General features: G+C 40.1%; 1 protein-coding gene across 4 annotated transcripts in view; it reads left to right on the forward strand.

Moving 5' to 3' along the window:
* The first annotated feature begins 1,703 nt into the window (after nt 1-1,703).
* LOC121960475 (talin-2) overlaps nt 1,704-25,627 on the forward strand; it is a 108,804-nt gene continuing 84,880 nt past the window's right edge. For 2 of the 4 annotated variants that reach the window (XM_088079467.1, XM_042510314.2), the window contains exon 1: nt 1,704-1,839. The gene's annotated coding sequence lies outside the window, so the exon portion shown is untranslated. Of the gene's footprint in view, nt 1,840-1,871; nt 2,176-25,627 lie in introns of those variants that run through there. The other 2 variants (XM_088079483.1, XM_088079474.1) reach the window with 1 other exon arrangement.

Consider the following 25,627-nt stretch of genomic DNA (forward strand, 5'->3'; position numbering starts at 1 on the left):
CCGGGGACCCTCTTGCTGTGAACAACCATTTAAAAATGAATGTTCCCTCACTAAGCCAACCCCACCACCCCTTCATATATAACAAACAGTCCCTTAATTTCTGGATTATCTCTTGGCATGCTCTTTTGGATCCTGGCTTGTTAAACAAAGGCAAAGCAAAGGAGGAGCATGGCGTAGGCTGGTTTGAGGTCACTTGTTCTCACCACTGAGCCTACAGTAAAACAAACAATGAGTATATTTGAGCAGGTGGTGATGTTTGCATGCCTTCCACAGGGAGTTCTCCTTTCTTTGTTTCTTACTTTGTATCTTTTTTTTTTTTTTTTTTTGCTTGAAACCAATACTTAAAGGGTATTAACTTTGTATCTATACAACATTTGCCCAGTTTTAATAAGAATCAGAAATACTTTATTGTTCTCTGGGGGACGTTGTGGTTTGTTACTGTTACAATTGCTCTGGTGGCAAGCATAGAGAATTATAGAAAGTCGAAATAGGTAGCAGCGCAAAATGTTTGAAAACACAAAATAGAAATACAGTAATAATAAAAACCAACTAAGTTTGGGAATATTTAAAATTCTAAAGATGTGTAATGTACTGACTGTGTTAAGTGTGTAAGAAGACAGAATAAAAATACAGTAATAATAATAATAATAATAGTAAGAAACTATTTGCACAAGTATATGAATATATATAATATTATAAAAACGCATAATGTGCTGAGTGTGTAGGTGTATAAAAATACAAAACTATGTACCCTATGCTACAATGCCATGTATAAAACTATTATATAAAGTAAGATGTATAAAATATAAAATATGTGTATGATGCTACAATGCACAACCGATATATATGAAAAGAAAGAAAAACAAGACTATATACAACATATACAATATTTGTGGCATGTTAAATATAGCGTACATTCAAGAGTTTAAAGAATATTGTACATTTGAACAATTGCACAGGATTGCTGTAGTTAATAATTACTAAATATTTGTTAATTAGTTAATGAGATCATAGAAATAATAAGAACTAATTTACCTCCATTTGTTCCCGTGGGCAATGGGTGTGTGTGAATGAACTAGGCTATTTATTTCCATTCTTTATTTACACAACTAAGTGTAACATAAATCCAGTAAACAATTAAGCATATACAAATAAAACAATAACAAAAACCCTGGGGGATATTACATTAAATAGAACTATAGAACTATTGAAAAACATATATAAATCGGTGAGTATTTTCATATAATGTGCAACATCCTTTCATATAATGTGCAATAATAGGTTATTTGTTGCTAAACTTACATTATGTATGATGTCGTTTGCAAAAATCTTTACCAAATTAATTACAATAAAGGTTTTGTCTTTTTTCTTGGGTAATTGGGAACGCCAAACACCACATTTTCCCAAAATAATGCAAAGTCTTCAGAGATATGGTCCATGATGAATCTCCACACGTCCATACAACATTTCTTTGTGTGAGTTCAATGCCCAAAAAAATGTGTAAAACAGTTTCAAAGAGTTCATCCCAAAAAGAGCAGGATGTATTTATGTCTTCTTTTAAATTTCTGCATGTAGCGGTTGGCAGGGTGTGAATGGACTACAAAGCGCTTGGTCCATTAATAATGACGCATTTCCTCTTTGCCCCACCATGGGATTATCTCCCCCCTCCCCATTTACACACACACACATAGTACCGCCGCTGCTGCTCGCGCACAGTCCAGCCACTTGGAAATTTCCCTCAACGCGGAGGATATTTTACTGCTGAGAAGCGGGACTGTCGGCTAATGTGCATCTTCTCCGGGCTGCCTTGCTAGAAATGCCCCAGTAAAGGATCTGAAGGTAGGTTCACAACCCTGTAATCGGCTTATTCCGCTGCCCATCTCCCCCGCAGCAGACGTGTAGAGATGTGTCTGACCTTCTCTCCGACCAAAGCTTTATATTAAACCCCGCACGCTGTGTGTGCTCGAGCCCAGCGCGAGTCCAAGTCCCCTGGATGGGAGCCTCTCTGTGGCCGCGTTTATATTTCGTCTGGTCTGAATGGACCGCTGCTTAAGTTGTGTTTCAGAGGCTGTGATGCTTATTTGAACCAACGAAACTTGCGGTGCCTTTTCTGTCGACTTCTCCGGGTTTTGGCGACTTTACAGAGAGCACGGGGCTGCTGCAGGGGGTCACCCGGTGAGTCTTTCTCTTGGTTGTTGGGATTCAGCATGTGGACAACGGAGGGAGGGTTGTATGGTGGGTGTGCAGAGTCAAAGAGCCACGGAGAGTTCACGGTAACATTGCACCGGCCAGGGAGAACCAGCCTCCGCCATGTTAAGTTACCATTTCATTCAAGCCGCCTCTAACGCCACAGGCAATTGTTCCCAACTTTTATTTTAATTAAACATGCCGTCAAGACTGCCATGTCTGTCACGCGCACATTTAAGGGCGGCCACCTGTGTAAAGCGCGTGGCTGTCGATGGTGTTAAAGAACCAGCTCGTGAGAGGAGCACACGTTATAGCTTCGCTACACCGTTTAACATCATATAGCCTGCATGCAGTGAATGTGATGAGCCGCGGGCGTTATTTCTAGCATGGTTTCCTGTGATTTGTGCATGTGGTTGCCACAGTCAAGGTGACAATGAGAGCAGCATGAGGGGGAAAAGTGCGACATGTAGAATATTGTATGGCTTCTCTGCATCAGCAGCTGTCCTTCCAGATTATATTGCATGATTGTGGGGATGGTTGCCTGTGTTGGCTCCGCTGCCACACCCCTTCATAGAAAGACTGCCACTCCAGTCACATGCTGCTATATGTGTTATTATTGCTGCAGGAAATCTCATGTTTTCAAATGTGTCCTCCCATCTGGCAAGGGAGTGAGTTGAATGATCACTTGTTTATGGGCCAAGTTTGGGCTCAAGGATCAATACACTCCATAGTGCAATTAGCGGATCAATGAGCAGTCGATGAATGTCAGTGGTGCCCTGTGTGGGACTGTGTGCTGGTTTGGGGGCAGACGTGACAGGTCATATGAGATGAGGGGCACCGGTGAAGCAAGGCGATGTTTGATGTGCAAGTGAGTTTCTCTGGCAGTTTAATGGGCAAAAGTAAATCGTCCCCTGAAGCCTCCCCTCACACGCACACACCATTCCCCACTCCCCCACTGGCTGCAGAGACCTTGGCTTGTCAGAAAAAGACACATGACCTTATAGACTGCAGGCTCCGATGTGTGTGTAATACCTCAGCAACGAGTGCTCTCCTCTGACTGGTTTGTTACACATCCTCAAGGCATGTCCAGTCTGTGATCTTGAAATCCAGTTGGGTGTTAGGACAGCAATACTTGTGGGAACGGTTGGCACTTATTAAATATATTTTCCCCCCAAAAATCTATAGTTAATAACAGTGTGAAGAAAATTACAGCAGCACGAGAATGTCATCCCATCCCCTCAAGTTGCCTTATGTTAAAATCTGTCCTTTCAAAATGGCAGCTCTTGCCTAATGAGCCCCCGTTCTTCTGCACTGATCAGTTATGCCTCTGTTTCATCTTGGTGAAAATGTCATTTTCTCAAGCCTCATAGTTAACCGGTACCATCAGCTGCTTCTGCTGCTTAGTATGCAACTCTGCCACCAGCGTAGACACTGATCATTTATTAAACTGACCAAACTCTATCTGGCTTTACTGACATAAAAGCAGCAATCAAAAGCTTTTTCATTATATTAGCAACTACGCTGACCTTTTTGGGGAATGTGTTTATGCGTCCATTATGCTAATAGTTTGAAACCAATCTTCTGAAAGCAGAGTGATCAACAATTGCACTCTTTACTGCACGTAGCTGTTCAGTTATTCAGTGCTGAAATCAGTGGCAGGAAAGGAGAAGCAGAGTGAATCTTCAGCAAATGACGTCTGCACGTAATGAAAGCTGAAAGCAGCTATGCTTTGCATTAGTGGAAGAACTTAAAATCATTCTGTGAATGACTTCCAGCATAACCTACAGCCCTGTTGTCATTGAAACATCTAACACAAGGCAAACAATTGATTTTCAAAGTCCTGCCTATTGGTGTATAGCCATGGGGGACTAACCTTCAATGACCATGTGCATCTGGCTTGTAAAAACCTTCATGGCCAATCTCTTCCGGCAGTGAAGGGGTTACTCATCAGCAGCACATGGCTAATTTATTGATCCGTAGCTATAATCTGCATGACAACAGGCCTTTGCTGTCAACCAGTGACCACAGAGAGGAAGTAATAAGCAACCCGTAATGACACTTTAATCTCAAGAGGCACAAATGTTAATGCACTGGGCCACGGGAAGGGAGCCAACAGTTTGCTGCCAGCCAGGTAGCTCTGCTGTGCATGCAGGAAGTGTCAATCAGAGTTGTGGGGAACAGTTAGCAAGTACAGTTCTTATTCAAATTTTCTGAAAGAAAATTCACGGGCTGTTGCAAGAGAAAGAAAAACACCGCTGGTAATCTGTATGCCTTTTTATGCTTAAGATGTGATGACGGAAAGACTTTTTTCATGCGGGTGAAAGGAAGCTTCAGTGGAGGGGACAGAATTTGAGCTGAACAGAGAATGGCTGGTTAAATTACATTTGCAAAAGACCTGAATGGCAGAATCTCTGACTAACAGCATCCCTTCTTCACAGTTGTTCTGAAATGAACATAATCTGCTGCTAATGCAGAAATAACCGGCTGAACAATCTGTGTCTGCTCTGCTGTTTCCCAGTACAGCTCCCAGTTGGTCACCTGGAACGCATTCGTGTTTTTTATGGATCCTAGAGCCTGAAACAAATGTCTGGAAGTTGTTGCCAGGTTGGTAACAAGCATCAGCTGCCAAATTGGCAACGGAAAGCTGAGGGCAAGTGTAATTGCCATAGGTTAGTTTATTTGACTGATGATGGTTGTGATTTCACAATTAAAGTCAATCATTAGAACATTTAGACTACACGTTTGTAAGATATTGCTTATTATTTAGCAGGCCACTTGTCAAAAGGCTGAATTGTGACATAATGTGAGCATCACATGTGTAGTATGTCAAATTGGAGTTTCCCATGATCTGGAGTTGAAATGAAATTTTTTTAATGGTGTGAATGCAGTGAACAGGTTCAGCTAGGATTTGTAGCATTCATATTTAGAAGCATGATATCTTACAGCTTTGACTTCTGGCATCTGATGACCCACTCTACCTCCTTTCTTGAATGAACAAAGTAGCCCTATCATTGACAAAGCATATGTTAGCCATGCAGGGCTGATGGTATAATTTTGCATAATTTTAATAAAATGCTCCCCTGAGTGTTGGTATTTTATTTCCAGTATGTAGGGTGGATTGTCATCCTCCTCTTCCTTCACACTTTCATCTCTCTCGGTCACGGAGTGAAAAAGATGCTTATGATTATTGTGATTCGGGAACCAGAGCTGTTCCTAGATGCACACATCATCTTAATACTTTTATGAAGTCAGACCCCATTTTTGATACTTTATATTCAGTGTGTTTTCTGAAGTAGCCAGTCAATGTATTTACATTCTTTAAAGAAGTATTTCTCTGCTTAGAAAATGGTCTTTTAATAAAACTAGGGTGTCTCCGCAGATGAAAGATGCAAATACTTTTGAAAGAAGAGAAAACAGAGCGAAAGGGCTGTTGATTTTGCTTAAGTGGTAGAAATCCTACAACTACCAGAATGCACTGTGCCACACAGGACCAAGAAATCCTCCTCTTGGTGGATGGCATAATGCAAACATTTCTGTACGAAACAATGGCCGCCAGCGAGTAACAATCAATCTCATATTAGAGTTCAACTGTAAGCTAAAACATGTTTCTGGAAACATTTGAGGCGAGAACTAGGCAACACAGTAACAGAACAATATTTGACCAATTGACTAATTTGACCAATATTCACATCTTAGTTTTACAGTTTGATCTCCATTTTTTTCAGCCTCCATTTTCACTGTGCAGGAAGCAATATGGCACCTACTTCTTGCTCACAAACCCTAGCTTATACAGCTAAACAGGGTGCTAAAATATGTTTCTGAAAATATTTTAGGTGAGAAATAGACAATGCAGTAACATAGTCTTGGTTTATATTCAATCAGCACAGCATAGTTTTATCATTTAATTGGAGTTCTGTCTGAGTTTGAGGGGAGGGGTTCTGTCTCTTGGTCCGCTTCTTGTCTCTGCAGTGGTGGCATGGGCGGTGGGCAATACGAGATCTAGGCACTGGTTAGATGTAGTGAAGTTTACCACAGTTCATTTTACACAAACTATTGTTTTGATAGAAAACTGGTTGAAAATGGGCAAAACATCCCTTTAAATACCCTTACAGTAGTTTTAGTGTTGTTAGTTGTTAGTGATGGAGTCCACCATTCCTGTCCTAATACAGTTTGCCCACCTACATATATGTGCAATGTGTGTTTGTTTGTTGCACTGTAGACATATAAACTGTTGCTGTTATGCTGTTTTTGAGTAGCTGCTGTAGTATTAAACCCCACTTGCTGTTACTATGGCAACCACAGTTGTTGCCAAATCAACTAAGACTGAAATTTTGAGGAGTACAACTTCAAGTTTTATACTACAGCTGAGTGGCAGTATTTGCATAGTTTAATACCTTACAAACTGCAGCTAACACACATTTTTAGGAATGCTGTGTTGAGGTGATGTGCTGAATGTGTGGAGTTCTGCAGTGTGAGGGGGAAACGGTCTGAATGGATGCAGAGGAATGTCTGGCCGAGTTCAAGTTAACAATATCACAGAATTTCACACTTCGTTGTGACCAAGCCAAGGCATGCGTAACCTTAAACATAAGAGTCAAATCACAAGATTCCAAGCAGGGCTTCCTGTGAGAAAGAGGGCCCCTGTGCCTGGCCCTTCCAAATGTGCCTTTTAAGTTTAAAACGGAAAACACGTTGAATCACTTTCTGTGCTCCTTTGTCCTAACCACAAACTTATATTAGGAGGGTTAAAATTAACAACAGGCAGCAGATTTACAAAACAATAATGAGTCATAGTTTTGATCCAAACTTTTATTTATTGTGAAGGTCAAATGATGAAAAAAAAACATGCACAGTGTCAAAAAACAAAATGAATATCAGTTAAGAGGTTGATGTACCTATGTGAAAATATAGCAATCATTTGAGATTCTGTCTACAGCATCAGCAGTGCAGCATGCAATCAAAGTTGTTCTTAGTGGAAATGTTGTGATGTGTAAGTTCTCAATGCTGGTCATTGTTTGGTGGATGCAGCAGAGTCTTTTTGGCACATCTCATATACTTTCTGTTTTTTCCCACCTCCCACTAAGCTCTGGTATGCCTGCCTCCCACTCAGTCCACCATCCAATTTACATTGCATCACACATACATGCCAGTACAGTGGTTGCCTGCCAGTAACACAAGTACTATTTCTGCACAAGTGGCCTTTGCTAATTGATTGGTTTTAAATACCCTGTATGACTCAAGGATAGGAAATGTTGGCTGTTTTTTTTGGGTCTATAATTAAACATGAAGTGCATTTCAGGAGGAGCAGTCTGTCTGATCAACCAGTGCCCTGCAGCAGTCTGCATATGAGGTTACATGTGTGCTGTGATGTGCTATAAGTCAGTGGACCCCCAGTCTGGTTTAAAAATACAGTATTTTGGTCATGCAGAGCAGTCTGGAGCAGCAGGAGCCTGTGTGGTTGTCATAGTGACGGGGGATGAAAACTCATGTTGCCTACTACTTAGTAGGCATTTTGAATTGAGTTGTTCATTTGAAGAGTTACCTCAGTAGAAGAGCATGAAATTTGTCATGACCACAAATGTTCATGTTTTAAATGGATAATTTTGCATGTTCAAGTTTCACAGTATTGTGTAGGTTATATGCGCTATGAACACAAGGTAAACTGGCATTTGGTGATTGGAGCTTCCATTTTCTTTTCTTTTTTTAAAAAAAATGTATTTATTTTATTTTTTATTTTGAGATGCAGAGTCATGGTATCCCTATTCAGTACAATAAATATACAACACAAAATATTTTTTTTAGAGCCAAGAGTGAGGGAAAAAAGTCAAGAATTTTAAACAAATGTCTCAGCCTTATTTCTTTCCATTTTCAATACAATGAATAAAGAGCTGAAAATAACTATACAAACCTGCAGAGAGAGAGGTGAAGGCTAAAAATGAAATATATTAACATGCTTGTAGCAGTAATTGGCTTCACACATTTGCACGTGTTACATATAGATATTTGGAGACAGAAAAGAATTCAAGAGGGAAAAAAAATTATTAAGTTAAAGATGTCCCTTCAATTCATTATCTTAATAAAGTCGGGTCTAAGAGGTTTTACCATTGTTGTATGAAAATGTTTGTCTTAAGTAACCTTCCACTTTCAATGCAGTGATTGTCTGTGCCAAAATTTCCCAAAACAACAGCTCAAAACATCACAGCCTTTACATATAATGCACACATGGTTGTAAGTTTAAAGAGAACTTAAGAGTTGTGTGTGTACCATGTTATGTACTTATTAATTGTCATACTAAGATAAGACTAAATATGTTACAAAAACTTGAAAGATCACTGGAGAAATCAGGTGAATTCCTGCTGTTTAAGTTTGACTCTTTGAAATGAATATCAGCTAAAAAAAAAAAGGCCTTATTAGCTCCCCAGAACTGCTCATCATAGGATTTTTATAGCTGTTTACTTAGCTCTTTTTCCTATACTTACTATATTGCCTATATAGCACTATTATGCAAAAATGCTCTTTTTGGTGTGACTGTTGTTTACCTTTTGATAAATGTTAGATTTGTAAATAAAAGTCTCTTTTGTTTTGTCTTTTTCCATGGGGACCACTGTAACATGTAGCTTTGGTTAGTTGTGATCTGAGTTGATTTATTTACATAATCTAATAGAAAAATCAGTTAGGACACGAAGTTACGCAAACATCAACTAGCCTACTCGTTGGGCCGAATCCAGGTTCAATTTGAAACTTGAGTTTGTAATTTTAGGAGTTTTGGTTAAAGCGAGCCGTCATCTCGACCCCTGGCTGAAAGTGGATCTGCTCTGAAATGTGTTTCAGGTTGCAGCTGAGCTCTTCAGCTATTACTGGAGTGCATCTCTGGCAGAAATCCCTGCTGCCATGGTTGCCACCTCGAGGCTCATGCCTCTTAGTCACCAGGGCAGAAATGTAACCTAATCAGGTGTCTGCTGCTCTCAGTACATAAGCACACCGTACTGCGAACAGAGTTGGCTGTTTTGTACCAAACTACACAAGGCACAAGCACCCTTGTGCACCATGTCACTCTATGACACCCTGTAATCGTCACATGTCACTTGGATTCCTTATTAACAATTATATTGCTTTGGGCAGTGAAATTCATATTTCTTATGCAGTCCCCTTTTTGATCTTTCCAGAGTAACTAGGAAATGGAGTAGCTGCCTAAAGGCTATAGATGGTTTGCTTCCCCAGGCCAAGTCAGAGAGCATGCAGCTAGTAAGTGAACCATGTAACACCCTCTCCACAACAAAAGCTAAGTGCTTTTTTTTAGATTCACTGAGTGAACTACTCGATGCCAAATGCTGCGTGTTGTGGTTATTTTTGGTATCTTATGCAAAGTGTGTTTGCATGCTTTGCTTCAAACATCGCAAATAAATCAGAAAATATCAAATATGTGGAGGTAAACACTATAAAAAGTTGACTTTTTATACAAGTGTGCAGTTTAAACCAATGTCTATACTGCTGATATTGTGAGAGGAGGCTTAGCATTTGAAGAAGACAGGATATCAGTTGGATCTACAACCAAAATAATAATAAGAGGATGAATGCATGCAGCTTTGATGATTCTGCCAATGAAAACTTCAGCCCATCCTTGTATTTTAAAGATTAGAGCAAGCACGACTGCATCTAAATTTCCTTTGCTGCTTTGAAGATCCGTTAACAGTTGGCTGTAACTGTATCTATTCCCAAAGTCACGAACAAATGGTCTTCTCATTACTCAACATGTTTGTTTTTTGTTGACAAATTTCAACATTTGTACCACTCATCAAATTATTTTAGTCCCTGTGACGCTGTGGTTTGTGAAAATGATCCTGCTTCGGAATTCCCCAGGAAGTGAGTGCAGAGCAGCTCGTAGCTTTGTAGAGCAGGAGTGAGTGAACACTCTGGGAGTGCTGGAAATGTATCCCACCCCTTCACTCCTCCTCAGCCCTCCTGCAGCCTGGGGCATCTATTCTTGGTTTTCTCATAAGGATAAATTCTTGCTGCAAATGTTTGGTAGCTAACTTGCATGGGGAGTGACCCCGCTGTATAAGGCCACCCCAAAGGCAGACGGGGCTGAAATGGTCCCAGTGTTGCAGAATAGAAATATTATGGAGATGTGAGTGTGGTGAACAGATTGTTATAATCCAGGGTGTATGTGTGCTGGACGGAATAGGCTTTCAGTCAATGACCAGAAAAGAATTTGTGTTTTTGGCTAATCGTGTGTGGAATGTTAAATGACATGTCAAATTAGAGGGACACTTGGCCAAATACCCTGTCTTACAATGTAAATGAAAGTGAAAAACAATGAATGTATCTTCACTCCAAAGTTGAATGAGTTCTTCTCTGGCCCATGTTTCATAAAAACAAAGCATAACCCTGTTGACAAATAGACAGCCTAGTGATGTTTTAGCCCACCTCGTACCACTGAGCTAGCTAACATTACAGCTCAGTAGAGGAGGACGCTGTTAATGTCTTTGCCTGAGCTCGTCCTCAATGAGTAGATGCACACTTCCTTCTGATACAGTGAGCAGGTGTAGTTTGGTAGAAAACAAATAGTTCTTACATGAAACTGCATACAACAAGGTCTGTGATTATCTTGAGTAACCGTGTCATGATTGAGAGACAGAGACATCGCTGTTGAGTTTTTTAAATTATTTAATTATTATTTTTTTAAATTATTTTTTGGTACATTGAACATCAGAAGCCAAGTGCCATATAGTTATATTTTGAGAGAAGGAAGAAATCTCTACGGACGATATTTTCAACACTCTGCACCTCACACCAAAACAATCTAGACTGATAAATAGCACTACAGGTAAGAGATAAACTATGCATTTTTAACATTTCATTTTTTTTTTTTCATTTTTCATTTTTTGCAACTGTTCCTTTAAGCCAATTTAAATCTGTTAGTCAGGCAGCATCTACAATGGTAAGATTTTGTAATTCTCTGTTTCTAAATTTGTTTGACAGGTCATTATTTTGCCTGATAATTGAAAATGAAAAATTCAAGCACAGATTATATTGTTCTGTGAAAAGACAGTTCAGTTGGGTGTCAGTGTTTGCTTTAAGCCCATTCAGATCTAACATGACAGATCTGACGGATGCGTTCTGCTTTATTTTTCTTTCTCATGCTTCAAGCTTGCTTTATTCACGGTGATTAGTATCGAGTTCTCCCTTTTGTCATACAGTGTACCAGGGTGCAAACTGTTGGCACGATCACACATAGCGATACATGACCACAAACAGCTGAAAAGGTTTTAACACACACTTCGAACAGGCTGGATGAGCCTCACCTCTCAGTTCTGGTATTCTCCTTCTTTTTAGACCCAGTACAAGAAAATGTGTTTAGTTCCCTTTTCTTGATGTGTGATACTTTGCTTTTTAAAGATTGTTTTGTGCTGGATGTGTTGCACTTTGCAGCTCTCTTCTCAAACATATCCAAGCTGACACTGCAGAATTCTGCAGATGATGACACCAGAAATAGCGCTTAAAGTGGCTGTTAATGTACGACTGTTACACAATTGCACCATCCGTGCTCCTTGCCCTTGGCCGAAATCCCTCTGTCTGGAACAGACTTGCTTGCACTCCCCACCTCCCCGCGAGCCTCTGATGTTGTTTGTGGAGGCTGTAGAGTTTGAATAGAGCTATATAAGGGAAACCATTCTTTGTTTATTAGTTAAGGGAGAGTACATGGGAGTGCTGCCAGGACTCTCAGAGTAGAAAAAGGGGACAGAAAGAAGAAGACGAAACACCACTCAAACAGAGTGTCTTGTGCTATGTGGAGCTGTAAACATTGCTCCATTTTTTAAAGGCAGCGTTATGAGCGTGGCAGCTGGCTTACATTACGTGTGGAAAGCTCAGTGTTAATGAAGTGGCTGAAAATAGCCTTTTATCTGTGCACTGTGCTATGGGCAGTGTGTGCTAATGCAGCAAGCCACAAGGATACAGTGCATGGGTACATTAGCCCACTCCCAGTGACTTTGTTTGGTGGACATTGTCAGTAGAGTTATGAGCAGTGGAGATTGTTGGAGAGAGGCCTCCCACCTGCTGCTGGCTTCATGTGTAGCAAAGCAGGAGTGCTGCAGGAATGATTCCTAAAACCTGAATATGAGTTAGCATTTTAAAGATGATTTTTTTGGCTATTTTTACCTTTAATTAATAGGACAGTTTTAAGTGTGAAAGGGTGGGTGGAGGGGGGCGACATGCAGCAAAAAGATAAGGCCGGAATCAAACCCGCGGCCGCTGCGGCGAGGACACAGCCTCTGTACATGGGGCGCCCACTCTATCCATTGAGCCAGGGGCCACATGAGTTAGCACTTTAGCACTCCTGGTTCTCTTGTGTCCAAGTCTAGTTTTTATAAATGTGCTTTTAGTTATATACCTGAAGTAAGGTCTGTGGTTAACACAAGCTTGAGAGATTTTGACATTTTGTTCTGTGTCATAGAATACATCAGTAGATACCCCACTCTTTGATTTTAAAGCTTTTAGGTGTCTTTAATAAGATGTTCGCTAGCAAGTGGCTAAAGGAGACTAAAGAACATCATCATGCCGAACATGAGCCTTTGTTTTGATGGCAGTGATGAAGTAATGACCATGTTGTAGTTTGTTTATAGCCTTGCTCTTTAGTTTTAATCCCAAACCCAATGGAAAATCCCATTGCCTTTTTATTGAGGAAACTGGGTTGGAGCTAACTTCTGCATCAGCTGACAAAAAATTTGAACATTTTTGTGGGTTAATGAATGCAGCGCAAGTGGAACTTGTCATGAATTTTGTTTTTTTCCCCCCTCAGCAGTAGTTTGTGGTGTTTTAATCATGTTGTGTAGATAATTCAGATAATTCAGATCAGATCACATCCATGGATGAAAGAAACAGTTGCTACAGAGGCGGTGAATGCAAACTTTTAGAACCAGCAATGTTAAAGTTTCTCTTTGACTGCACCTGACGTTCTGCTGCTTGATGTGTGCCCAAAGTGAGCTTTGCACTTCCATCATGGCACCATGCATGACCAACGGTTTATATAATTTAACAGTGCTCCTAGAGAATGGTCCAGCACCAAAAGTATCAAATCAAAATGTGTCACCAGATGTTTTTATCATGGTGGGCTGCCACAAATAAATGAATGTGTCATCTGCACCTAAATGCTAACATCAAAGAAACATGAAATCTTGGTTTCTGATGTTAATTCTCACTGATTTCAGATTATATTTCTACTAGAAGATGGTGGTTTGTGAAGAGAATCTTATATTTGTGATTTTATTCTAAAAGTGCTCCCTAAGAGTGGTCCAGCGCCCATGTACATCCATGTCTTGGTTGTAGCTTCACTGCATTAAAGAGACTGGCAAACAAGGCCTGCTTACAAAACATTTTATGATTTTAGAATTAATGCCTTTTTTATGCCCTGCTCCTCACATGAATGATAACGTGAGCCAGTAAGACATCAGTAAGCCACTCGGTTAAGATGGTTGCTAGAGTGTGCTGATGATGGCCATTTTTTGCAGATGTTAGATGACTGTTAAGTTGCTCAAGAGCTGTGTGTGTTGGATTATTTATAACCTGCATCTGTGAACATTATTAAATGTAAAGTGCTCCTGTGTCTCCAGAGACATGTCTCCAGTGGACTTAATGTGAAGGTGATGAGGAGATATTTTTTTAATTAGCTGATTTTACTATGGAGCTGCATCTGAACAAGTTCTTCACTTGTAGTACAGTTGTCGTTTGGATTGTAGACCTCAGCAGTGGAGATGGTGCTAACCATTAAGTTAAAAATGCTCAGATTCAGGTCAGTTTTGTATAATCAGCATGGCTACACAGTTTGCCACAAACTCAGATTGTTCATTGAATGCACTCTGCATGAACTGCATGCTGTTCATTGTTAAAAAAAAGGCCTTACCTTCAACTTTTTGGTGTTTTACTTTGTGCAGGATTAATGCAAAGTACAGGATTTCTTCACAAGTACTATATGCTTATTTTCCGAGGCTGCTGTCTGCAAACAGTTGTATAATCACTTCTGTCCCAGTTTGAATTTAACTGAGATAATCCAATATCAGTGTTTTCTGCTCTGCCAATTTGAAATAAAATTGTTTATAGTAATCATCTGAGCTTAAAGTTGGTGCACACAGTGTTTCATATTGACATGTCTATGGGGAGCTTGTTCTCCAGCTGGCAACGAGACAAATACTGCATTGTCAGATTCCTCTCTTTAGATGGACTCTGGCTTTTTTGTTTTTTGGACTCGGGGTAGAATGCCAGCCTTGTCCTCTGTTGGGTTACTTATCTCCCCGGTGCAGTACACACCCTCAGGGAAATTACTTGAGGGGCATCCCCACCCACCCCTTCACCTCCTCGACAACATGATTGAATGATGTCTCTTTCTCCTTGGACTGAATTCCCTGTTTGTTACTTAAGCTGTTAAAGTCTAATTTTGCTACAAGATTATCTGTTTGTAAGGTTGGTAGGCAAACACTAGGTGGGAAATATACTGCTGGCCACTCTTCAGGGAATGGTCATGCAGAGACTTGGTGCTGATTTTGAATTGGCAACAGGCGCTGGTAGGATGGTGGATTTAAATGCCAGTTACAAGTGGCAGATGGGAAATGGGATTTTTTGTTTTTGATCTGTTTTCCCGGATGTCAAGTGCAGCTTGTTCCCTGATTGGAGCTCTGTTAACTGTGCTGCCAAGCCTGTTACTTTCATGCAGCTGTGGGAGCAGGTGAGCGCTCCTGAGAAACCTGGCATCCCTGCTTGGTTTGGACTGCCTCACATTCCACTTCTTTATATAATTGGCAGGTAGACAGCTATTTAAAGGAACAGAAAATATTTTGATTTTAAGCCTTTTTTCTTTGTTTGTGAGTGTTAGATTAGTAGATTGATATACTCACATCTCCTTAAAAGTGGCTATTATCAATATATAGTCATGATGGATTGTAACACTACTTCAGCGTAAAAGGGGTCGCATGTAGCGATGAACCCTTATCAGCTCGAGTTTTATAGGGTTTTTCTTATTGTTTTGTTTTTATGGCTCCACACCAGCGATAGCTGTGGCCAGAGGCATTATGTTTTCAGGTTGTCTGTCCTAACATCCCATTCTCCTGGATGCGATATCTCAAGAAAACCTTAAAGAAATGTCTTCAAATTTGAAACAAATGTCCTGTTGGTCTAAACGACACTTTCTAGGTTTGGATGATCAAAAGTCACTGTGACCTTGTGTTCTTTTCATTCTCGTGTTATCTCTAGAAGGCCTGGAGGGAATTTCCTTAAATTTGGCACAGATGGCCACTTAGGCTCAACGATGAACTGGTTGGATTTTGGTGGTCAAAGGACAAGGTTTCTGTCGCATCCAAAACATTATTTTTGTGCCCTAACTCAATATTTTATATGCTAATAATAGCAAAAGTTCATGCAAATGTCTAATAAAATAAAATGATGAAGTAATGACATTTTATGCTGAAAAGGTCAAAGGTCATCTTCAATGTGACATTATAATGATCTGCAAAAACACTCTTCAGGCTGTTATTCAACATCATATCTCAGGGACAGAAGGGGAGACATTTTGTCAGGTCCCGAATTAGTGACACTAATCTTGGGTGTTCACCTTGAAACTGCTGATTGTACAGATCTGTGCTTCTGGGGGGATCATTGATTTTTTTGAGTATGCAGCTCCTTCGTAGCAACATCCATATCTGAAATATTGTCAACTGTCATAGCTCCGTATAAATCTGGACAGATATGAATATGTGAAAATGTAACTGCAACTTGACTAGTTCACAGAGGCATACATCTGCGGGGTAGTAATTCTAGCATTAAAAACCTCATCGTTGGAAGTGTAGTTTAAACACAGACCATAGCACATTAAATATACGGTTTGCTGTCACTTTTTGGGCAGCACTTTTTGGGATTTGTTGGTGTTAAAGTCCCTCCTTAGAAGTAAAATTCTTAAAAGTTGAGTTTGCTGTCTTGATTGTTGTAATCCCAGCATTCTGCAGCATGCGTTGAACCCATAGTGCTGGTCTCCTCCTTCCCTCCTGTCCCTGCCTTTGGTGCGGTTGTGGTATTCCTGTTGAAAGATAAGCCGTCCTGGAATCAACCCCATTCTGCTGACCTAGCAGGAAACAGTAGCAGCCATCCCCCCGCCTCCCCATCTCCTCGTCCTCCTCCTCCTCCTCCTCCTCCTCCCAAACCTCAACTCAATCCACCACCACCACTCATGCTCCGCTCTATCTCGCTCACTTTCTTTTTCTGCCACCTGAATCTACCCCTCTCTTAGTGTCTCTCACCCCTATCTTTCTTTCACCACCCTGCCCGTTCTCTTCTCAACCCTGCGGCTAGCAGGCATGTCAACACCTCGGCTGCATCCCAGTCACAGGGATGAAATGACACAGGTTGCTTCGCTGTGGGCTGTAAATCAGCACACACACATCTGGTAAATAGCTGACGGGCTGTGTATTGATGGACAGGATATTCACACTACCTGCTTGACATTTTGAATTTTTTTCATAGCGTTCGTCTGGGTATCTAAAAAATTGACTCCTCGTCCATGATTTGTGATGACTGTAAAATAGGAGTAAGTATCACTGGAGTTTAGTATCACTGTCACTTGCCTGCAAGGAAACATCAAGCAGTAATTGGCTTGGGATTGTTTGTGTCAGTTTACTATAATGCCATAAGAGGAAAAATCAACTGTAAGAGGTTTTTCTCTTTAATTCTTTTACCCTGTAAATTCTGTAACCTATATTTTGTGCCATGTGTTTGTCTCTGTTACACTTAGGTACATTAGATTATTAGACTAATCAGATAATAACATTTTGCAGTTGTGAAAAGTTGTTTTGACACAGATAATTTGTCATGTAGTTAAGCCTATTACCCAGTTTTGGGTTATTAAAATGTCAGACCAAGACCTGATTTCAGGAAGGAAAGCGAAAGTGTGTTTTGTTACACAAAGCATGAAGGAAGAAATCAGTGAGAGGACCACAAAATGATTGCATTCATATTTTAGGCTATAAGCTAAAAAGGAGAGTGCAAGCAGTTTCACAGTAGGGGATATATAATGTTTAGCAGATAATGGATTGACAGAGACAAGCACCTGTTGAACATAAATGTGAAATGTGCTTTTGGGCTTGTTGGCATCTTGATTGTAATCTGTCCTAAACAGTCTGATGGTGCTTCCACTGTGTGCTTTAATGCCTCCAATCCTTCACTGATGATCAGGTTCTTTATTTTTAAATACCGTTTCTTCAGATGCAAAGTGAAGCAATTTACCATTTAAATAGGGTTTTTCAAATCATCTCCACGCTCTCAGTCTTCACATGATGGGATCTTAAAAGCAAGAGCTGTGTGTGTGCACATTCTTGAGCATGTGTGCCTGCCATTGCCATTTGACTCTCCAAACAATGCAGAGTATTTAATGTGTATGAGGTGAATGGGGAGCGGCTCCTGCCTGCTCCTAACAATAGAACTGACAAGCAAGAGGCCAGGCTTTCACTTTGCAGACAGCACGAAAAAAACAGGCTTGGAGTCGTTGGATTGTTCCCCCACAATAGGCAGCCGCAGCCCTGTGAGGCAGTTTACCTCCCATGTCATGTTTTTCTACTTCTCCAGTGTCCCTGAGCCTCCACCCGACAGCCACCAGCCTGCTTTTTAATTGGTTCTCCTGGCCTGCCGCTTGGCTTACCTGCCTGCAATTGTTATCACATCTACTTGCCTTGGAATTACAGTGGACTTTTGAAAATGGGTTTGGAAAGTGTCACACTTAGAAAGGCACTCATCTATTAAAAAAAAACCTTGACTGCAAAACTGCTAATGGAGAAGATAAGGAACGGCACAGCAGTGCTTATCCTAATTAAAATGTATGTCAATCCATATAGCTGTTGACTGAATCAGGTTTTAGAAGCTAAAGCGGCTGGAGCTACAGTAGCAGACAGTTAAACGTCTGTTCACAGCTGTCCACCCAATGAGCGGATTAGAGGACTCCCATATCTCTGCGGCTGAGATGCAAAAGAAGATTAGGTCGGTAGCTCATGAAGAGAGCCAGCCCGTCCTAATCTGCAGGACTGCCAGAGTGAGACTCTGCCTTTTTTAAACTGGGCTTTGATGATTTATTGTATCTTAAAAATGATGTACTTGCCTCTGTGGCTGCCTATGTGTTTTTTTTAAGAGTCATTTGTTGGGATAAGTTTAAGAGTGAGGACATCGGCAGCCCACATGAGAAACAACCCATTGTGTAGTAAAACGTGGTCAAAATTGTACAGAACAGTTCCGTCTGTTCAAGTCAGTTACTATTAGTACTTTCTTGAAGTAACTTTTGCAGCATTAGTTGTGGAAATCACTGGAGGCTAGGGCTGCAGAAATAATCAAATTATTATCAAAAAGTGCAATATGGCCAAGTGCAAGATCCAAATCACTTGCACTGCATTTTTTTTTGCTAAAGGTAAAACTGTGGGTCCATAGCATTATGAATGAAGCATTGTGGTGCGACAGAGATGCGCAGGCCTGTAAATCATATTCCAGATGTAAAGGAACATGCTTGTTTGGGACAGACCCCGTGCAGAAAGACCCTTCCCACTAAAATCAGCTCATATTGCAATCATGATATCTGTCAAAATGATCACAGTATCTTTTTTTTTTTTTTTTTTTTTTTTTTCATATTTTACATTCCTACACGAGGCCCCATGATACCATATTATTGTGATTTCAATGTTTTCATAACATCTCTATTAACTTAAAGTTAAAAATTTCAGCCTGTTCATCTCACTTCAGTCATTTATATTGGGGCAAAATGTATCTAGTGGAATGAAAAAACTGAAATGTATTTATTATTGTATTAGGGTACTAAAAGTTTAATATGTTTTTACAATATTAAGAATTTAAATAATAAAAAATGTATAAAAGGCATCCATAACCAATACATTATTGCCAAGCAAAATATCAAAATACTCCTCATGGCTGGTTCTCATTCCCTGTGTTGCCATTTGATTATGATAATTTAATTTAATGAATTTATTATTTTTTTAGAGAATTATGAGAATTATAAGATCCTCCTTTTTGATACAGGCCTGAGCTTGATAAAATAATATTACACAGGTAAATGTTACTTTATATAAATCAGTAAAATAATAATAAAATGATAAAATAAACGAATAGATATCAAATTAGATTAAGTAAATAAATGAATAAATAATTGTAATGATGTCTTTATCGATCAAAAACACACTCATAAAGGAATGTACTAACATTTCTTTTCTTGCGTTACATTTTTTTGTTGTGGTTGAGCCTTTATCAGCAGAAATGGGGTAAAGTCAGAACTTAAAGATTGTTAACTCACACATTACACAATGTACATTAGGATCACTGAAGATCTCGACTCAGGGGGTGTTGGGTTCACGTAAACTGACCGGACGGTGTAACCGGAGCACAGTATCTATCATACTCTGCCATGTAGCATGATAGTGGGATTCGATTCAAGCTGCTCTGCTATGCCACGTCTGCTTGGCAACTGGTGTCTCTAGGACCAGCACCGCCCGACGGAAACACTGGACGAGGTCCCAACCTTTCAGCTCTGAACCTCGGTAGGCTTCCCTGGAAACCTTGTTAGATACCTTGGGTAGATTGTTTGACCTCAGTGAGAGCGCAGTTGCTGGCTGTGTTCAGTGTCATTTAAACCTCATCCTGCTGCGTGACATCCGCCCTGGTGATGACAGTTCCAGTTTAGCCCCTTATCTCCCAGCTCTCTGTCTGTTCAGCTCTTATGATGGTGGAAGAGAGAAGGACTTTTCTGACATGACCCTGCCTTACAGGGTCAGACAGACATTCTAAGGGAATTCTCCAGGGCAACATTTCTCCCAGCTCGGGATGAGTGCTGGTTAATGAGTAACAAAAAGTATACGTCTGAAAATGCACACAGTCAGTGAAACATTCGGGTTGAAAATACTGGCTTTAAAGGCATAGCTTGGGATTTTTGGAGTGAGATACTTAGTGTATTACATACAATAGATGGTGGTAGACACGCTCCCTTTCTCACACCCCCAGAAGCTCAGCATTACATTGCTGTAGGGCTGGGTTGATAGTAAGATGTTTTTTTAGCTGCTTAAAAAACGACTATAAATAAATAACTAAATTATTGTTTGAACACTCTGCTGAAAAACAAGCATGTGAAATCCTTAGAAAAGTTTTGTTTCAATTGGATCTTTTAACAGCTGGTTACAGCACTTTCTGACCCAAATAACTGACCAGCAGTGTAATTCAGTGCATGGCGGAGTTGGGCTTCTGCGTAGGGATACAAAAGTTATTAGGTTGAAAAAATGTAGCACCAAAGGAAAGGACTGTGTGACAACGAGGTAAAGCAGTGAAAATATTCTCCATACAGCATCCACTTAGACTGATATTGTTTTGTTTTTTGTTTTTTTAGGTAGGCCTTTTTAAAAGTTGTTAAAATATATTTTGCTGTCAACCCTGGGGTGATTGTGCCACCTGTTCCACCAAACAGGGAGCACACAGACGGTCAGCTTCTGTAAGTAATAGCCTGAAAATAGATAAGCATCTTCTACAACCCCACTTAAAAATCCCGAACTATCCCTTTAATGATGTTTAGAATTGTACAGCTGCCCTGAAATCCTGCTTATGTATTCTGAAAAAAGTGTTCATGTTAATGTGAATCTGGTCAATGGTTAATGGATTTTTTTTTTATCAGTAAATTTCAGTTTCCTCCCTAATTCTTATACTTAATGTAGTCTTGGTTGCAATTAAATTGTCAGTTTGGGGAATGTTTTTGGCATTCTCAGATGTTATTGTATGGCCCATCCTTAGAGGATGCAGGGCACACTTGCCATCACTTCATTTACTGCTACAAAGGAGAGGAACATTGTAACTGCAGTTTTCTTGGATGAATAGTGCAGAATGTGGTCTTCAGAGAGCTATCACTTCAAATGGTATTGGAATTTGTTTTAAGGCTGTAAGGAACAGCTCAGATAATCCCCTCATTTCCGATGATGTTTCGCCTTTTGCACTGTGTCTTGCAGCCCCAGTCTCTGTTGCCTCATATGCCACTGAATTTTAGCATTCAGGGTTTATGCTTTTGCCAGTCTTTTCTTACATTGTGGTATGAAAATAAGTTGTCCTGCAAAAAAACCCAAAAAACAAAAACATCTTTTATACTGAGTTCCAGTGCTGATGTTCTGCAATAACAGCACTTGACGGCAGACTCTTCTAGCAAAACCTTGAAAAATTGTGGTTTCCACCTTTTTATATGCTTGTCAGAGAGCCTAGGAAACTCTCTCACTTCATTTTGTCTCACATTAGTTTACAGTGCTCAGCCGAAGGGCAATAGGACACACAGTTGCATGCACACTCACACGGGGTGCTGTCACAAGAAAAAGAAAAGTGTAAACCAAATGTAAACATATTGTTGCCTTTTTACTCCCACCCCCAACTTGGCTGGATGGGTTTGATTCCATTCATGGAGTTGGGAGTTGGCCTGAGGAGGGACGAGGGTCTGTGTAATTGAATTAGTAGCTGTGCCCCCCCCCCCTTCACTGGGAGGGCAGGACTAATCATTGAGAATCTCTGCCCTCCCAAGAGAGGGTCGAATAGTTGCCTTGTATAGAAGAGAGACCAGAGGGGCTCTGTCTGCCGTGTGTGTCTTTTTATGTGTGTGTGTGTGTGTGTGCATCGGTGCCTATTTTTGTGTGTAAATGTGGCTGCGTGGTGTTTGATTTCCAGAGATTGTCTATACCTAGAGCAGATTAAATGGTGCGTCTGGACACAGGGCTCCTGACCCCTTAACCTCTGATGGGGAGGCTATGTAACAACTGCATGTGTGTATGTCTATGTGTGTGTGTTCGCATGTGATGCAAAGCAGCAGCTGTTCTCCAGATGTCTTCAATAACCCCCCACAAAAAAGGGGAAAAAAGAAGTAAGGAAAGAGAAACCAAACCCTACCAAGGTATAAATGAGGCTCAGGGAATATTTACGATAGTTATTCATTTATTTGTGAGTGCATGAGGTTAATTCATACAGGACTCATGCGCTGTTTGTTACACTGTGTGTGGGTGTTAACAAGTGTGATGTGCTGTTTGCTGTTGGTGTATAGGGATATTAATATTTTGAGTGTGCAGCGTTTTTAGAATATATACATAATATTACTACTTTATTAAACCTAGAGGTGAATGACTAATTTAATTGTCTATGTGTTAATAATCTAAATATCTTTGTGTTTTGGATAGACAAAATAAGCTTTTTGATAACATTTACCACAGCATTATGTATTTGGAATATTTAATTGGGGGACACATAAAGTGTCCATTTAGTGTCAGGACAGTTACATAAAGTTTACATAGAAACATTTTTTTCTATAGAAATGTGTACCACTTGAAGGTGTTCATGGGGAAACAATCCAAACAGATATCTGCAATGTATGCAGAATCTGTAAGCAAGATATTGGGGTTGGGATCATTTTGCTCTTGTAGTTCACGTGCAGTCTGAGCAGTGTTTACAAATTACATTTGAGGGTGTGGTTAAATTAATTAAAAATTAATTAAATTGAATTTTAAAATTAAAATGTATCTGTATTTATATGCAGGTATATGTTTATAGAGATCAAGTGAAATGATCAGTGTTCAGTGCAAGCTTTGCAAATTGTTAATGCTCTGACACCTTAAACAAAACGTCATATGAGCAGCATATATGCGAGGAATATATTTAAAAACTATAATGAATAAATGATGATAAAAACAAAACTAACTGCATGGGTTGATGCCTACAAAGATGTTCCGATTATTTTTTCCACAGCAGCCATTAGGTATTGATCAAATGATATTTCTTTTTTGAATAGGAAAACAACATCAATTTTTTGTTTTCCAGGTCAGTGAATGACTTCTCTTTGATTTTCTTTCGGGCTGAACCCCCTCGTTCTTGTCGGATGGGATCATTGCTGCAGGACTAAGTTCCCCACAGTCTGCATTGCTGTTGAAAATATATTGCTCACTCAAACGCACACAAACACAGCAAAGGCAGATGGTTTGTGTTTATATTACTGTTATTGGAAGCAGTGCACCGCTGGATGCTGCTGAAAACTGGTGTCATTAACTCTCTCTCTCTCTCTGTTACATTAGTGAAATTCTAGCTGATTTTTACACTGAAAGGTTATCTGCTTCACACAGGTGGTAGGAAATATGAATGTTTGCTTACTTATAATACAACTATTTATATTTTGCATTTTTTTTCCCCAGGTATTATGCACATTAATTAGTTATGATGCGGTGCCTTTTCTGTGAGTGTCATTTTTCTAGCAGGTAATAAGCACTATATGATGATTGCAGCTCAAGACAGGTGGCTCCCAGTGAGAGGGCGGTGGGTAATGAGTCCCCTTCCACACAAGGAACCCCCCCACCTACATTTATTAAGCCCAGATCCCATGGACCCATTTAGCTAATTGCATATCTGGGTCTGCTACTTATCCATGAGATCAGCGGAACACACCAGAGAATTAGTCAGTGGGCTTTGGTCAGTCCGGCTGCAAGGCTGAGCTGTGATGTTTGCCATGATTTAGGACTTTTAATCCCTTGCTAAAGAGACAATTGGGAAGCAGAAGCATATTCCTCGGTTTGTTTTTCTCTTCCTCAAATTTCAAGCTTCTGTATTTCTATGATGCCGTGTGGTAAAGCTGAAGGGGGAGAGATGTGCGGATGTTGGGGAGGAGTGAAATGATTGTACTGCCCTTGATACTAATGTTTAATGCCCAAGGACATGGTCACGGAAACGGTTATGTTCCAGCAAAATGGCTGCGCTGAGCCAGTTGTCATCCTAAAGTGTATTAAATTAAGAAATGTTCTACCAAATTCACATTTTGGATGGATTGTAGATGATTATAAGCTTGAATGTATTTGAGAAGGTATTATATCTGTTAGTTCTTATTCAGCCTTCAGGTATGTGATACAGGATTTTCCCCTGATGTAATGCATCATTTTGAAATTTAAACTGGCTTTGATGTTATAATTAGGGGTCAGTGGATTAAAAAAGTAAAAGGAATAGATTGACATTTGACAACAAATTGACAACAAAAGTTTGGACTCTGCCCGAAGAAAAACAACAATAATCCACCCACCAACACCTCTAAATTTCACTGAATAACTTGTATCTTTTTTAGAAAAAAACCCCGACCTGTTAAAACAACACAGTACGGTTTTAAATTTATTTCTCTCCGTATCTTTGGACTGAACCAGGCTGGCTATTTCCCCATGTTACCAGTCTCCATGCTAAGCAACGCTAAGTTTATCCTGGCTATAGCTTCTTATTTAAAGGGGCTCTATGCCATATCCAGAGCATTACAGTTGTCTGGATATGGCTCTTAACATGGAGGTGGCTAAGCTGGTGGCTAGTGGCTAGCAGCCAATGGTGCTACCTCCATAAACATTGCTAAACAATGGCAACAGTGCTGACGATGTTAACCATGTTAACAGCAACCCAATGGCCAGAAAAAAATGTGTACGTTTTTGCCAATGACAAATACATTTATATCATTTATGATATTTTGCACATACATTGAAACTTCACTCTTCAACAACACTGTGGTTAAGGTGGTTAGATTTAGGCACAAAAATCACTTGGTTATTGTTAGGAAAAGATCTAGTTTTGGCCAAAAATACCCAGCTTTGGGGGCACAATCCCGCTGGGAACCCCCCCCCCCCCAAACTTAAGCAGTGTAACAAAGTGTTACAAGTGTTACATTACAACACTGCCTAGATGACACACCATCTACAGTGCTCTTCACTTCCCGATGACAAAGTCAGCTCATACACTATGTCTCTTCAGAAATGTTGATTTATTACATATTAAACATGCAAATATGACGTATTCCAGATTTTCTTATGGTGACTGAGCTGCAAGCATAGGGGAACTGGTGGTTGGGCGCTACATTTCAGCAATGACAAAATGCAAAAATCAGCAGTAACCGCTGTATGTGCACAGTGCAAAGTGGCGACGATGAGCTAGCCAGTGAGATACACATGTGCACTTACTTATACTTGTGGCTGGACCCACAGAGAAGCTTGGATTACAACACACACAGAGGTAGCGTGACTTCATTTTCTGCTCAGGACGCCATTACTCCACTTTACCTTTACAGAGCAAATAGTGGTCTGTTACTGTTGTGTCACACACAGACCCTGTAGTGGAAAAACAGGAGACTGCTATCAATCCTCTCATCTGATTTTCAGAAAGAAAGAGAATAATTATGCTTTCCTAAATGTCAAACTATTCCTTTCAGAGAGGCAAGTTTACTAAAGGTTGTTTGTGCAAATCTTTGAAGAGTTTAAGGACAACTATGGTTGTGAATGAGTAATGCTTTCCCCTCAGTGAGCAGCTGCTGGTGTTTTTGAGGTGGCCTACAGCAAGGAAGTTAGCACCCAGCCCCCATTAGTTCAATCAGAGCTGCTCAGTG

The sequence above is a fragment of the Plectropomus leopardus genome, chromosome 1 (assembly GCF_026936395.1).
Source record: "Plectropomus leopardus strain MGB_pleo_1.0 chromosome 1, ASM2693639v1, whole genome shotgun sequence".
NCBI classification, from domain to species: Eukaryota; Metazoa; Chordata; class Actinopteri; order Perciformes; family Serranidae; genus Plectropomus; species Plectropomus leopardus.